At 33.3% G+C, this 17,665-nt stretch overlaps 1 long non-coding RNA gene across 1 annotated transcript in view; it reads left to right on the top strand.

Annotated features, from left to right (window-relative positions):
• Window positions 1-938: 938 nt before the first annotated feature.
• The window catches only part of LOC119838687, a 48,288-nt gene continuing 31,561 nt past the window's right edge, over window positions 939-17,665 (top strand). Inside the window, exon 1 of the long non-coding RNA XR_005288212.1 lies at window positions 939-1,156. This is a non-coding gene — a long non-coding RNA (uncharacterized LOC119838687). The remainder of the gene's footprint in view (window positions 1,157-17,665) is intronic.

Raw genomic sequence — 17,665 nt, 5'->3', positions numbered from 1 at the left:
ATTGAGGAGGGCTATAGGTATGTACTATAATTTACGACGCGGGAGAAACCACGGGGCCTAACTAGAGACAAATGAAAGGGTTATACGTTCTTGTACCCTTCAATACCCGTTCATAAACTCCTTTGTGTGTGGGTAATTTAATTTCCCATTTAAATAATGGTAAAAGTATCTAGATGTTATTCGCAAGGTTATAAACTAAACTAATATAAAACGAATTTGTTTTTAATAACAATTATATTGATAATGAAACATTCTGCTAAAGGAGATCACAATTTGTAAGTAATATACGTAACTTTTCATTTCTTATATCTAATTACTTTATGTATTTGTCTTTTTAAAGTATATACATATAATCTATAAACCATACAATGCGTTCGGATGGCATGTTTCTATATATACAAAATAAATAGATGCTGGAAGACCGATATTTGTTTTTTTAATGAATCCTATGTTATGAAAATTGACATGTCTCCAAGATTCAGGTGGTAATATGCAAACTGCGCCCCGCGGTTTCACCCGCGTAAGTCTGTATGCCGTGGGAATATCGGAATAAAAATTTGCCTATGTGTTATTATTATAGTTGTCCAGCTATCTACGTAACAAATTTCATTGCAATCGGTTCAGTAGTTTTTGCCTGAAAGAGTAACAAACATATACACATCTTCACAAACTTTCGCATTTATAATATAAAGTAGGGTTAGTAGGATAGTAGGATGTGCTTGTTCAAAGGTATTATTAGATTTTAATATAGTTGCGTGTGTCTCTTAAGCGTGTTCTGTTATAGGGCGGAAATTCGAGACGCTAATAAAAAATTCACTTTCAACAAGTAAGCCATTGCGTATATCTATACGCATAGTGTTTGCTCGCCCAAGTTCCTCGCCCGGAGGCTGACTCCATTCATTCTACGTCAGTTTTGCTCAGACCCTCACAGCAGGCGCACGTGCACGCGGCGTTAGCAAAATTTAATGAAATGCTGTTGTTTTACCATAAAGTATTAATTAAAATAGCTTTCAAAATACGCGGTGCACCGTTACACTAATGAATATTTCGTTTAAAATGTGGAATATACGTTTTTCGAACGCTTTATGGGCGTAAAGTTTTGAAAATAGTGTCCTTGGTTGAAATCGGTTTGCTGTTTACAAATGTGAGCATCTAAGTAAGTATTTTTATGTGGTACGGCTGAAGGTAGTCCTTAAGTAATTTATTGCCAATTGATTTAATGATTTCATTTGCTTTATGAGGTAGATTGGGTTTATTTGATTTGGTGTATCTCTGAAAATGTAGGTTATTTTTGTGTGTAGCGGAGTGAAAGGGCGGGTTTTTCATCGGCGTTTAAGCGTCTGCAATTTTTAGCTGGATGTGGATGCGTTTAATATTTAAAAAGCTTTGTCAGGAGAGAAAGATAGGTGGTGTATCGTCGCTACGAGATTTTTAGTTAATACTGACGGAAAATATATTCATAGTATAACTAGCGTGGTATTAAATATTTCGCGGAGAAACGGAGGCTTTGTAGTTTCCAGCTTCCGAGCATCTCCAGACAGAGCAAAAATTATTAAATAAAACCGCTCCGTTGCGACGTGGAAGACTGACAAACAAAAAATATGCTTTAGCGATTTGATGTTATCTATTTTAAGGTATATGTAATCAGTTTGATATACTATCGAGCATTGGAAATGTTTTAATGTTCGTATGTTTAATCAGTTTGATTATAGAGTTTTAACGTTCGATATTATATCACGCTATCTGAATTTATTGAAATTTCACCCATTTTAAATACTTTAGAAATTAATTATTGTTTTACCAAGGAGGTAAGGAGGAACCGCGAGGCGTGGCATGTATGCGCTATGAATTGTTGTTGCAATTTGATGACGTGAACATTGCCAACTGCTAGTGAACGTCGCGTTAACTTGATATTTCGTGTTTACTTTAATACAATAAAAATAAATATTTATTAAAACTTTTAAATTTCTACAATTATATTCGTAGAAACTAAAGCCTGTTTAGGTAAAAACAGTGTTACAATAATATAGTAGCGTGTTCACTTTTTTAATTTTCTAGCCCTTTCGAATTATGTAGTGTTAGATGTTGTTCTATGGACGAGCAATTAGATACGACGAGCTTTATAAATATAGAAATTATTTTGTTCAAGTTGTTTTTATTTGTATTTGATTATTAAAACGATACATTTTGATGTGTAGTTTTAAATAATTTTTTATTATCAATTTTATCAATTATATCAATTTAAACATGATGACAAAATTATAAATGTATTTAAAATCCTATGAAACACGTTTTTATGATAGAATGTACTAAATTGTTTCGTTTGCTCATATACAGAGGAAAATAATTGATCCTGGCGACTCTAATCATGATAGTAAGATAAACTCATACAAAGTGGACAAAGTTTGAATTAGATCTGTTTGTTTAAAGTGGGTAAAAATCGAGTCTAAAGAAGTCAGTTACATACATAATGGTGAGGCTAATAAAAGCGTATAAAATATAATATTACCAATATGTATACATCTTTACGAGATATTACTGCTAAGCTTTAAAAAACAACTAAAGATAAATTGATTGGAAACTATAAAACAAACATCTACAGCTACGGAGCTACGCGGCTACGAGCTACGTGTTCGGCTACGAACATCTACTGGCTTTATCAACTTATTAATCTCTTGGATATCCTTAAACTAAAGTCTGGCAAAAATTTTGTTATGAAACGTTGGTCTTATAAAGGCCTGTTCAAACACAATTTCTCTTTCGCAATCATGTTTCAGAATCAGATAAGGGGAAAATAAATTTTCTTCGCCGTTTCGTAATTGGTTGTTAGAACGGAATTTTAAGACTTCTTTCGCAACCTTTTTGCAATCTGACCATTATTTAGTCTTTGTTAGAAAATGGAACCGCATACGATAAGTACCCTTATCAGGACGTTTCAACCGCCAGTCTGTCATGAGCATTCATTTCAGAAGGGCTTGCTGGATGGCGTTATCCGTCCTTTTATAGTTTCTTTGTTAGGTTATCTCGCACATACTGCTAAACCGACTTGATTAAAACTTAGTACAGAGATAGTTAAGGAACCGAGGAAGAAAACAGGATATTTTTTATCCCGGAAATCTTATGGAGACGGGAGCTGTGCGAGTCAAACCCTGACTGTTTTTTCCTTTCCATATGAAGGTGAAACCGCGAGCGAGGAGCTAGTGTGTCATTATTTACAGTAAATAATGTGTTGTTTTTATATCTCGAAGAGGTGTCCTTGACAAATTACGAATAAGTTTCCAGATATTACGACACACAACTAAAAGAACATTCATAACAAGGTTTATGTCTAAAAAAGGTATGAGGTATTATTTGGAAAACAGCGTGAGACAGGAGACGGTTGGGACAAGGGTGTTCGGGTCTTTTATACATAACGTCAATCTTTAGCAAGGGTGAGAAAGAGAGAGATATATCCCTGGTGCTTGCGTTTAAAATCGTGACGTTGCAAGATATGAGAGGATTTGGGAGGTAAAAGGAAGTGTTTCTGACATTGATTTGAATGCTATTGTTACATTCACCAAATAACTTGAAGAAGCGTGTATGAGCTTGCGTTTTTTAATTTAACAGTCTTCACTGATAACCAGTGTTACAGATTCTCTATAACTTATATACATGTGGGGACTATTTTCATCATTATTCGTATCCAACCTAATTTTGTTTTGATGCCAAATAAAGGTTTGCCTATATCTAAGTCGCTAATAATATAATACAAAATATTAGATTATAATCTAATATGTAGATATAATCTTTATATATAAATTTCGTGTCCCATTGTTAGTCCGCGATAGACTCCTAAACTACTCAACCGATTTTAATCAAACGTGTACACTACGTGCAGTTTGATCCAATGAGATAGGATAATTCGCATTATTTAAATTACGATTAATGACTACCGGGGCGGAGCCGGGGCATGCAGATAGAGACATATATATTGTTATCAATACAAAACAAGTACATCCGCGTTATTTAAAGAAATAATTGTATTTAAGAAAATACATATTTATATAACACTTGCACTTATCGCCAACCCTAGCAATGTAACTGTAAATTCAATTCAAGCATAAATTTTGATACAGGGCATTTTGCCAGTTCGGCTTTGATAACGATTTCTATTTTGAGGCAGATATTTAGTGTTAATTACATTTAAGTTATTACACCGACTGTCCTTTAGTAAAGGGGCAACGCGGGTATTTTCTGATTTAGTTCTTGGTTAGAACTCAGAGAAAAAAGGCTCAGTGAAACGACTGCGCTATTATCACTAATTACAGTGTGATTTGGATGAAAAATCCTGTGGAATTTCCAGGATAAAGATATAGTATAGTTTTTATCCTAGAAATGCCACGGGGACAGGACCAATGCGGTATGCACCCTCGGATTATCTTTTCAATAGATTTAAAATTCAACAATCTATTAAATTAATAATTTGTCGTCATACTTTTTACATCTTTTCTTATTTCAAAGATATAAAGTGAATATTCTTTTCTTTGTTTGTTTGCAAATTAATCTAAGGAACTGCTGGGCCAATTACAAAAATACTTTTACCATTGGACATATACGCGATCCCTAGTGTTGATGTACCACGGACAAAACCGGAGCGGACCGCTGTTATCAATAAAGTTGCTTAAAATATTTATTTGTGAGGGTGAATATAAATCATTTTATATTTTCTTTTTAAATATCACAGTGAGTTTGTTATGATGTTGCGCTGAAAGGATTTATACCAATTAACCGACGTTCCCGACATGGTGAAAGGTTTTTATTCTGTAGCCTTTGTTATTTTTTCAATGTTGGTACACTTCTAGTTTATTATGGTGTTCGATAGATAATTCGTTTTGGTCCTAGTTTAGAATCTGGAGTGGCAACTTCCCCCTTAAAAGTATATGATATATGATGACAATATAAATGGCAATCCACATTTGTGGGATATCCTTGTACGGGGCTTTTAAAGTTGATTCTTTATAAATCCTATTAATATTATAAATGCGAAAGTCTGTAAGGATGTGTGTGACTCTTTCACGCAAAAACTACTACTAAATTTGGTAAGTAGAGAGCTGGACAACTGGAATAACATATAGACAACTTTTCATCCCGATATTCCTACGGGATACGGACTTACGCGGGTGAAACCGCGGGGCGCAGCTAGTTATATATAATTATAATGAGGGTTGTATTTCGAAAATGAATGGAAATCCAAGATTACTTAATGCAATTTAAAACCTGATTACAATTTATATGGAAATAGGTAATAACTTCGTGATATCGTGTGATGTTAATATGTAGGTTTAGGTTTAAGACCTTTATTTTCATTAAGGGCTAATTTCACTTACGTGAGATACTTAATTATAAATATCAGTTAAAACTGAGAACATTAATTATATTTGCACATGATTTTTAGATTAGGATATGCATAATATTCATCATCATCATCATCAGCCGATATATGTTACCACTGCTGGGACGCCAGCCTCCTATGAGGGTTCAGGCCATAATCCACCACGCTGGCTAAGTGCGGGTTGACAGATGTCACATGTCGTCGAACTTTTGATTCTTGGACATGCCGGTCTTCTCACGATGTTTTCCTTCACCGTTTTAAGCAATGGTGATGTTATCCACATGTGCAGATAAATTGAAAAATCAAATTATTTCCTGCACGCTCGCCCGGTCTCGAACCCCGACATGCGCATGCATAATATTATTATAATAATATTTATTTATTATCATACAATCGTCTGAAGATATAAATGCCTGTCCGTCGTGTTACGGTAAACTCATTAACTTTTTTTTTTTATTTTATTGTGGGATAGGGAAGCGCTTGACTGGACTTGCTTGAGGCGAGATGGTGCCTACTGGTAAGCGTAGATGTAGTCTAAGATGGAGCGCGCTTCCCTAGGAGGTACCTGTTCACTCTACTTTTGAAGATCCCCAGATTATACCCGTCAGGGAACACAGACTCAGGAAGCATGTTCCAGTCCCTTGCGGTTCGAATAAAGAATGAATCATTAACGTTTAGAACGTGACCTGGCTCCTCTTCCTTGCCAGAACGAGACGAGGTAGCTGGCTGATGGCGTATGTTAGTATCAGTCATAGCACAAATATCGTTGAGTGGTTTTTCTCTGGTCTCTTTCTATCACTATATATCTTGAGCAATTTTTTTTGAAGTGGTAGGTAACACTTTCGCGACGTGAACAAGAGAGTCATCAGTCTTTAGCATACAAATAAAATAATTTTAAAGGTATTAGATGATATCAAGCCAAGAATAAACCCTCATAGGAGGCCTGCGTCCCAGCAGTGGCAACATCATCAGCCCAGATGATGATGAAGCCAAGAACAAAGAAAACACGTTTTTTTTTTTAATAGATTAAAAGCAATTGCGACAGAAACATGTTTAAAGAGAAGAGAATTTAAATGGGATTGGCTCCGCGAGCGAGAGGCTAATATAATAATTCCTTTATAGCATTGTTTTCTCTTGTAATATACTTATCATTCAAACAAACTGAAGTATCTATTAACATTTCAAAATTGATTTTAAATGGCTTTTCTTTCATGCATTTGCATCATAGTGTGTTTCATTTTCATGCAAATAAATTTCTATTTTGTTCACAATTACAGTACTGGAATATACGTGTTAAATTGGATGACCTAGCCCACTGCTAGAATCGTTTTGATGAGGTAATTATTTACGGCCGAGATTTTCAATAGCAATATTTCGATTATACCAAGTCTTTTTAGTGATTTTTAACGCCAGTTAGCAAAAAAAGGTATCATTATTATTTTAAAGAATATATGCGTTGTATTACTTAATGTGGCAATGTTATTGCATTAATAGGGGATTTAGCAAGGCCATTTCCACAATAATAAAAGAAAAAACTTATCTATCTTTTTTGAAATTTCCTTCGGTCCAATCATCCGTTTATGCATAATGGGTTAATTTATAATTTCAAGCATAGCAGTATCATACCTTAACTACTTGTGATATTCACCCTGGAACATTTTAAAAACTTGAAAAATCCACATCACTGATTCTCGTAGCACATGTAGTAAACAATAATCATACATCTACGGTTTACGTTCGTAACGCCTACGCGCCGTAGCCGCTTACGAGTTCCTGATCACGTCCGCTTCTATATTAGAACCTTTGACATGCCCTTTCAATACCTATTAGTGTGAATATGGAAGACACAGCAGATAAAAATTGGCCCCAAGTATTTGTAATTAACTTTTGTGCGATTAATTTGTTAATAATAATTGTAGCTACATGTCTCTTTTCAATAAATTTTACGCAATTTTCAAGATATGATGTAAAGAATAGAAAAAATTGCCAGATTTCATTTAGACAAAAGCCAACTTTAGGGTTGATAGTTGCTAGTTATTTGCTATAATTAATTATATATCAAGATAGATTTCAGGATGGCTGCTATTACACTAATAACTAGTAGCCGTGTTCGACTTCTCAGTCTACTCCTGTAATCAATGGGCCAATGGTAAAAAATAAGTCCGCATCTAATTCAATTTCCCAATAAATGTAGGGAAATTTGTGGCAATTTAACGAGCGCTGTGACGTGACGATTATAATCAAATAGCGAGTATTCAGTGATAATTTGAATGAATTTGGTGGTCGTTTATCTGGTTGACGCGGATCTCGTCGAGAAATTGAATAAGGTCAACTTTTTGGTACAAACATGCTGGTTGCTTTTCTCGTATGGTAATTAATTTATACTTCACGTAGGGAGGCAATTAAAACCAAAACGTGTGACTAATTGCATCCGTATATTCAACCGACTTTAAAAAAGAGGGTATTATCAATTGAACTGTATGTTTTTTATGTTTGTAACCTTATAATTTTTTACTGTGAATCGATTCTTTTTTTGTATTAGAAGGCGGTTTTTTTCAAACAATTATTTTACAGGTATGATAATTAATAAGATCCATATTCGTTTAGCTAGATAATGTGTGGTCTATTAATTTTTTATATTTGAAATCCTCATTTAATAAATAAAAGATACATAATAAACGATTTAGTTTGTAAGTGGAAGATAGATGTGTTAAGATTTTAATAATAATGTGATTTATGTATTTTGCTTATAACATTCGTACATATACATACTTTCGTCAATAAATACATATAATAAACTCTTACATCAGTTCAAAAACGCAAGTATTAAAGGCAAATGAATAAAACCCAATCGTAAGCACATATAATAAAATCACCAAGTAGTATTATAAAAGATAATAATTCATAATACCACAAGCCTGACTAATGCTTCTGTCACTAGTCACCACGAAGTTTATACGTAATCGCTTTACCTATTAATTTGTAGATTCGAACAGACAAGGCTTCAAGTCGTTGAAATTATATTCAAGAACTTACTACAGCGATTTATCATATTACGAAATATTATTGTAATTAGGAACTATTTATGTGACGAATGTTTGTATCGAATAAAATCAAATATAAAGGAAACGACTTCATATTACGTTATCCAATATGACAATACATTGTTCTCTATTGCTGTATAGATATTTTGTTTTGTACACGTAATAAACGGAGTGTATAAAATCGACTGCTTAAATTGAGTGGAAACAGTTTTAGTGGTAATGAGGTTCTTTAGTTTACAAGTGAAAATTATTGTAATAATTCGGATGTATGGGCTATCGTTAGAAAGATTGTTGGAAACATTAAAACCTATATATTTTATATGAATAGAATTTTGTTTCTCTAATTGAATTGCTAATTTAGGATTAATGTAAATTTAACAAACTAAAGAAATAAAATACATACTAAAAGTCCATTCATCTGACAGTTTTACATGAAAAGTTTTTTAGTAGTTTAATAAGAGGTTTTATAGAATTTTAGTGTCTTTGCAACTCGCACCGCCATTTTGCAAAATTGCGTCATAAAGCAGCTCTTTAACGATATCTCTTCTTCGAGACATTTAACGAGGAAAATATATATCGACAAAATAAGCTAGAATAAAATTTCCCACAATTTATACTTGATAATTTTTTTCCTAATGTGAGTAGTTTCGTCGTACGAGATTCGCTAAGTTATTTAGTAAAATATAATCATGATTTCGATTATATTCCGAACAAAATAATCAATCATTTTGATGATCGATCTGCTATATAGCTGGCGTTAAAATCGGTGAACGTACATAAAAAATATTGAGTTGAAAATAGAGTCCTCTCCTAATTTCAAATCGTTTTATAGAGGAACATCAGTTTCATAATTAAATTAACATATTTGCTTTACAAATAAATCTTCTATCAAAGGAACTAACAAACTATGTAACTAAAAAACGTTCACAAAATCCATTGTTTTGTATAATATGTCTTTTCAAATATAAACGATAGCGATCCGCCCCGGCTTTACCCGTGGTACATATTTCCTCCATAAGAACATTCCTTGCCATAACAACAATACTTACGAAAATTTTCCCGAATTGGTCGAGCCGATAACGAGCTTCACTCTTAGCAACACATGAGGTTACAATAAACATAAATTTCATCAAAATACCTCACTTATAACCACGAACACAACCCTATTAGGAATACAGGCTCCCCTGCGATCGATTCACCAAATCAATTACGAAACTTTTCTCCGTTCCTATACATTTGTTTCAAAGAGATAACGATATTTTAAAGGCATCTTTGCTTGTGTGCATGTAGCAGTATAATAATCTCTTTATACACACACATATTAATACTTCTTGAGTTCAACAAAGGACTAATTACATTCCCTTGTGGATATAGCGTCTTGAAATTTGAATTAAGATTTCAAAGGAAGCGCTTAATCAATATAATGTTAGGTAGTTGTTTAATCCAATACGAAAAAAGGGATTTTGAATATTTAACGTGTACCTAAGTATTTGTTTAAAAGCTATGATTGCTTAGTAGTGAGGACTTCAACTGAAAGAGGGTTTCGAGGGATTGTGAAGGAAATATATGGGCTTCATCTATTGATCTGTGGATTATTTTCATCACCCCTGCTCGAAACGGTAAAGGAAAGTCGTGAACGGGTTGTCCAAGAATCAAAATGTGGCATGTGTCATTATGACTTTATTTAGGTAATATCTATAACTAGCTTTTGCCCGCGGTTTCGCACGCGTTAATTAGGAGAAGTTTAATAGATGTTATTGTACATATAAACCATCCTCTTGAATCACTCTATCTATTATAAAATATCCTGTCAAAGTCCGTTGCGTAGTTTTAAAGATTTAAGCATACATAGGGACATAGGGACAGAGAAAGTGACTTTGTTTTATACTATATAATGATACACAGAATTTGTTTGAGTTGATATTTTCGATCTCTACATGGTTTCCAATTTTATCATATCTTATTTAAGTAGGAATAAGTTATCTGTAATCTTTTCTATAAAGTGTTCCGTGTATAAAATAAATAAATATAAAAAAATCCTTTTTCAAGTTGTTACGACTAGATCAAATTTAATTGGAGCCAAATGGGTGGCACCAGCTATCAAATAAAATAAGAATCATAAAAATCGGTTCACTCAATAGTGAGTTCGGAGTTAACACACAAAAAACATATGTCGAAATGATAACATCCCACTTTTCTAAAGTCGTTTAAAAAGTACCTTTAATGTCGCTTAAATCCCAGTCCTTCAATAATTTCTGCCCCAAACGAAGTCATTCGGAAACGGCTATTGTATGTTCTGAGTGTTCGCTAGAAAATGCAATTCGGGTGTTTCGCGAGGAAATAGTTAAGGTTCAGTAGTCAATGATGGCAATTTCACTTTGCTTTTAAGGCAGCGCAATTCCAGCATTCCTCTGGCTAACATAAACGCACCGAAATGCTCGCAAATAACTTCGATTGGTGCAATGGAAACGGAAGCATATCCTACTAATATTATAAATGCGAAAGTTTGTGTGTGCGTTTGTTGCTCTTTCAAGCAAAAACTACTTAACTGATTGCAATGAAATTTGGTACGTAGACAGCTGGACAACTGGAATAACATAAAGGCCACTTTTTATCCCGAGATTCCTACGGGATACGAGCTTACGCGGGTGAAACCGCGGGGCGCAGCTAGTATAGCATAATCTGCGATGCAATCGCGAATTGATACAAATATTGATTGCAATTGAGAAATTTATTCTTGTACCTCGTATTTTTGACCTGTGTACAGTGGCGGTTCCGTGGTGAACCTCAGACTTCAATCAAATTGTCGTGGGTTCGAGACATGATGAGTGTGCAAGATATAAATAGTTTCAATTTCTCTGCACATTATTCACATCACCAATACTCGAAACGGTGAATCTAATCTAAATAGATTATAACGGTGAATTTAAATAGATTGTCGATTCAAATTTTTGTCAAAATCTTCCCAGTTATTTTTACGTGATTGAAGCACATACAAATAGACAATCAGAAAAAATATCTAATCATTTTTTGGGATCTGTAACACATCCTTATAAACATAAATTTTTCATTTAATGCCCTTTTTAGTTATAAGTAACTAGCTTTTGCCCGCGGCTACGCACGCGTTACATTCGGAGTGTTTTAATAGATGTTATTTATTAACCTTCCTCTTGAATCACTCTATAAAAACAACCCTATCAAAATCCGTTGCGTAGATTTAATGATTTAAGCATACATAGGGACGGAGAAAGTGTATATAATAATATAGATAGGTATAGATTAAAAAGACAAACGACGTAGGTAATGTATATCTTGCGAGTATAGTGAACTACTTTCCTTGTTTCTTTATAAAATCGTCTCCACCATCAATCACAATTTGACGTGATTGAGGCATTTTTTAGACAAACAAAAGCATTCTATAGTTTATGCGAAGTTTAGATATTAGTGACATTGAATCAGGTATTTTGAACAGACGTTCTTAAAAACGAAAGAGGTTTTAGCATAGTATTTTGTTGTGTTTGATTTTACGCGAGTATTATACATTTAGAAATTAAAGACTTTTAAACGGATTTTAAACGCGATTGATTCATTATATTATTAACCCGACGTTTCGAACACTTTACAGCGAGCGTGGTCACGGGGAGACTCAGTCTCAGTCTCAATCTCTCTCAGAATAAATCGCGTTTAAAATCCGTTAAAAAGTTTTTAATTTCTAAAAGGTTTTAGCATTTCAATTCGAGTGCATTTTTTGGTCTTCTTACTCTATTGATTTTTTTTATTATGATAACGACGGCAGTGGAGTTGGGTCGCCTGATGGTAAGCGCTACCACCGCCCGTGATCATTTGTAGAGGCGTAAGGTCGATTACAGGTAATAAGAAAGATTGACGAAAGGAATAAAGGAAGGGACTGGGAAGGATAAAGAAAAGGATATGGGCGTCCGGCTCCCGCACTCACCGAACGAAACACAGCAGTATGCTATTTTACGCCGGTCTTCTGTGGGATTGTGTTACTTTCCCTGTGCGAGCTGGCCTAATTCGTGCTGAAGCGTGCTCGACTACCACATATAAAGGGCTCCGTGGGTTTATGACAGATCGGCATGATTCTTTTTGTGTTTCTTAGGATATTGAAGTATTTGGGACCTTATGACAAAAACTGCATATCAAACACAAAAAAAATGTGTCAAAAAAAACCACGGAGTTCCTGCGTCACAGAACCAAAGAAAAAAAGAAAAAAGTTGAATTTAGAACGTTTTGCAACATCAGTAAAATAATAATAAGAAAATCGATAATTGATGGTATCTCAGTTTTCTTAATTGCCTTATTTTTGCTCACTCACTATTTTTATGTATCCTTTTTTTCTCGCTACTTTAAGGGTTGCCTGGTAGATATCGGTACCTAGCGATAAGGCCGCCTTTTGCTTACTTTTAATGTTATGTACTGTTTTTTTATAAGCAACAAAGAATTTAATTTCTTCTCATTTAAATGTTTATTGCGATCTTTCATATTAATATTTTATAATTGAATATAAGTCGTTAACGTCCTATAAATTCCTGTTGTATGTTTACATTAAAAGAATTTATATTGCAGTTATGAATTAACCGCAAATCTCGACGTTATATATATACATGAGTGGACAATAGTCGAGGAACTAATTGCACATGTGTGGGTGACGTGATTTATGGAAGTTTATAACTCCTTGTCTTTATCTGTATTGTTTATGAGTGTGTGGGTTGAGTTTTTAGGCTTAAATAAAATGGATTTATAATGGGGTGCAATTTTTTTTTTATTTATTCAACATAACTGATTATGATTGTAACCTTTAATAATATACAAAGATTTTTGATAAATAACTAGCTGCGCGTCCCGACTCTGCCCAGGTAAATAAATTAGTTTTGCCCGCGGGTTCGCTCGCATGATCAACGAAAATTACCAATTGTCTTAGTTGTATATCTATACTAATATTATAAAGCTGAAGAGTTTGTTTATTTGAACTCACTAATCTCAGGAGCTACTGGTTCGATTTGAAAAATTATTTCAGTCTTAGATAGCCCGTTTATCGAGGAAGACCATAGGCTATATATGTACTACGGACAAACCCGGGCCGGACCACAAGTTTTTAAGGTAGCGCCTATCGGAATTTATAAATTTCGTAGCCTATTTAACCCCCATGCCTTCTAGCTATCACTAGACACAAACATCCGTTGCAACGTTAAGATAGACAAACCAACAACTAAACACATTTTAGTTTTTACTTTAATTTTCTTTACATTTATTATATTATTAAGGACATGGATACACTATGTAATGAATATATATAATATCTAAAAATGTTGTTTCGAAAAATATACGAAACTGTATAATTTTATATAAAATTCCAAAGAATCGACATTTAGTTATCACTGAGAAGGAATTTGATAGTATCCGATAGTTCTCTTTGTAAAATATTGAAAACCTTTGATTGAGGTATTTAATTTCAATTTGGTGGACTTTTAGCTTTTATTGGAAATTGTTTAAGTTTTGGACTAAAAGGCGTAAATATTTTGAAAAAAAAAAATATAGGATTCATTGCAACAATGTTTAAAACTGAAGTATATAGAATCGCATGCGCTGCTCAATATGGCAGCTATATTATTATTAATAATAATAATTAATTCTTTATTGTACACCAAAATAAAATAACAGAGAAAAACAGCACAAAGAAATATTGTACAAAGGGCGGTCTTATCACTAACGAGTGATCTCTACCAGACCAGAATATATTTTGAATATATTTTTATATATATTTTAATCTGTTCTGCGAGCAGAATTATTAAAAAAACAATACAAACTTAAATAGATTAAATGATGATAAGCTAAAAGTAAATGACTAGTTAATACTAGACATTTACTAGTAGGTAATCCTACATCAACATCAGTATTTCTTATCATAATGATAACTTGAAGTATTTTCACAATAAACTGACTAATATAATGTACAATGATGGATTTAGAATTCTTCTATCAGTTATAAAATAATTTCATTAAACACAAATGATGTATATGTCAAAGTAAATACGAATTCCACTTGAGCTTCATTTCCATTTTCCAGATGTGAATATAAACTTTGTAAATTTAAAAACTTTGACAGCGCTATCGGGCTGAAATTTGAGGCGCGAATACTTTAATTATTTATTATAAAAACAGCCAACTGTTTTTACATTAATACAATAAAAAACACACAAACAAATATGAAATACTTAGCAAGATGTTATAAAAATTATTGAAAAAAAAACTAAACTGTCAAATTGTCAGCACGCGCAACTAAAAAGGAGAAAATAATTTTGAAGACGATAATAAATGAAAACTAAATACGATAATAAATGGTGAGAAAAGCATAAAGTTGCCATGTACCATATTTTTCGAATATAAAAGAACGTGTTAAAAATAAAAGATTTTAAATGTGTTGAATAGGTTACGTATAGAAATACAGTGCGAGGCGTGTGTTGTACTTACAGTCCATTAATGAGTATCCAGTTTAGAGAAATCCTAATCCTAATCCTACTAATATTATTATACATGCGAAAGTTTGTAAGGATGTGTGTGTGTTTGTTGCTCTTTCACGCAAAAACTACTGAACCGATTGCATTGAAATTTGGTACGTAGATAGCTGGAAAACTGGAATAACATATAGGCATTATTTTTTTCCCGATATTCCTACGGGATACGTACTTACCAGTAAAACCGCGGGGCGCAGCTAGTATTTCATAACGAGAGATTATGCGCGGTTATAAAATGTTTATTTGCAATAAGATAAAAAGTAGGGCGGATTTTAATTTGAATGGTTTGTAACTTCTTCCTGTAAACACCCCTTTATCGTAAGCACTGTTTTTATTTACAATTAATTTTTATTTAACAACTTATTGGACAATTAAAGTAATTTCACTTCGTTTGTTTTACGCCTTTCGTATAAGTGGTAATGGTAAAATTTTATCATGATCTTTTTAATAGATATAGATATATTGTAGTCAATCGTTTTTAGGGTACCGTACATAAAGGGTAAACGGGTACGTTTGTCCGTCCGTCTGATCGCCACGAATTGTGGACAGGTAGAAAGTTCAAAATTTAATTTTTCCAAATGATGTATTCTTTTTGCTGAAATGACAAATAATAAAAAGCAACGGTTGGCACGGTCATAAATTGGATGGGTCACCATTCTTTAGATATTTCTACGTCTAGAAACCCTTCGTGCCTGAGTTAGACTTGCACGTAACAGGTTTTTTTATTTTTCACAATTGGTTGTTTTGTTGTTGTATTGAATTCGGCTTTACGTCGAATTAACGTTGCCTTCAGTGACGAGATAATATGAGTGACGTAAGACCGTAAGCATTATACGTATTCCCACGCGTTTGGTTTCTATATTGCGATAAATATACTGTGATTTACGCACTGCGTGTTAAGTAATATAAATAATAATTAATATAATATAACTTCACTTGTCTCTGCACAACAATACATAACATTTTAGTACATGGATAGCTTAGCTTCTAGTTAAATACCGCAATATTGATAAACAATAAACAAAAGCAGTAATGGATGGATAACTTATGTATTTCGATGAATTAAAAAAGTAATTCTGTTACCCAAATACCTGACGAATAAAGCATTTTCAATGCAGCGGCAGACAATTGAGCTACAAAATTGCCAATGATCATTCAATCATCAAGCAGCGTTAAAACATCCTAAATTCTTACCTGTTAATGAATAAAAATATATTGCAAGGGTTGTATGATATTGAATAAATCCTATAGATTACGCAATGATAAACTTTCAGGTCACTCAGTAGATATATTTTTATCGCGAATCTGGCGACGAATTGACGGCATCTGTCTGTAATCTTCTCTTATCTTGTTCCTTATATTGTTTAATAACAATTTGCTTTACCTTTTTCCTATAAGTTTGCGTATATTTTGAAATGAAAATAGTGTAAGTGTGTAAGATATTCTTCTAAATGTGGTTTTGTATTGGGTATATTTATACTTATAGGATGATTTGTAGATTGAAATGATAGATAATAAATATTGAGTGGAGCACGCTTCGGCACGAATTTATTCAGTTCATCCATCATCCAGCATTATCCAGTGCTCGCGATGGTCTACAGAAGATTGGCGTGTAATACTTCAATGCGAATGCTACTGTCTTTTGTGCGAGTTGGATCGAAGGCCCGTTTCCTTTCCTTCACCCTTCCCAGTCCATTGTTTTATTCAAGTTGTTAATCCTTTCCTTATCCCTTAAGCCTATAATTAACACTGCTTCGTTCCCAGAAATGATGGATTTTCTCGTTTCGATTGTATTTTTTGTGGTTTTATTTCTAGATAACTTCGTGGGTTTTCAATCAATAGACGTGATTCTTTTTGTGTTTAATAGAGAATTGCTGTCATTTAAATCCATTTTAGAATCTGAAGCTAGTGTCCATTCCAGGAACGTCAGTGAACGTTTTTAATAAAAAAATATGTATTTGTTTAAATTGTTTAATTCAAGTATGGGTACATAGAGTTTTTTTTTACGCCTCTACAAATGGATTGCCGACTTTTTGGGGAGGAATTAAGAAAGGGTTGGCGATAGGAATAAAGGAAAGGACTGGGAAGGATAAGGAAAAGGATATGGGCCTCCGGCTCCCCTACTCACCGAACGAAACACAGCAGAATGCTATTTCAGGCCGATCTTCTGTGGGGGTGTGGTACTTCCCCGGTGCGATTGGCCCAATTCGTGCCGAAGCGTGCTCGACTACCACATACCAAATGTAGTGTATAATAATATTGTTTTTCTACTTATAATCAATTATGTGCAGGTTGCTAATAAAATCATACTTTAAGCTTATTCAAACACAAACTGAACTTGTGTAATGTATGTATATACTTGAAATATTAATAATAATAATAATAATAATAAATTCTTTATTGTACACCAAAATAAAAGTAACAGAGAAAAACAGCTTAAAGAAATATTGTACAAAGGGCGGTCTTATCACTAACGAGTGATCTCTACCAGACAACCTGTGATAATGGAAATGCTGGAAGAACATACTTTTGGAGGTGTAAGCAACTGAGCAAATTAAATTATATAATATTAATAAATAGACAATATACTTATATACTTTAAACATATATACATATAATAAGAATATATAATACTATATATATATAATATATTACACTAATACATACATATATATTTATACATGTATAATAAATACCATTTATTAATTTATAAT

This window comes from Zerene cesonia, unplaced genomic scaffold, assembly GCF_012273895.1.
Source record: "Zerene cesonia ecotype Mississippi unplaced genomic scaffold, Zerene_cesonia_1.1 Zces_u004, whole genome shotgun sequence".
In the NCBI taxonomy this organism is placed as follows: Eukaryota; Metazoa; Arthropoda; class Insecta; order Lepidoptera; family Pieridae; genus Zerene; species Zerene cesonia.
The sequence above is the reverse complement of the archived record's forward strand: the minus strand, read 5'-3'. Positions and strand labels throughout refer to the sequence as shown.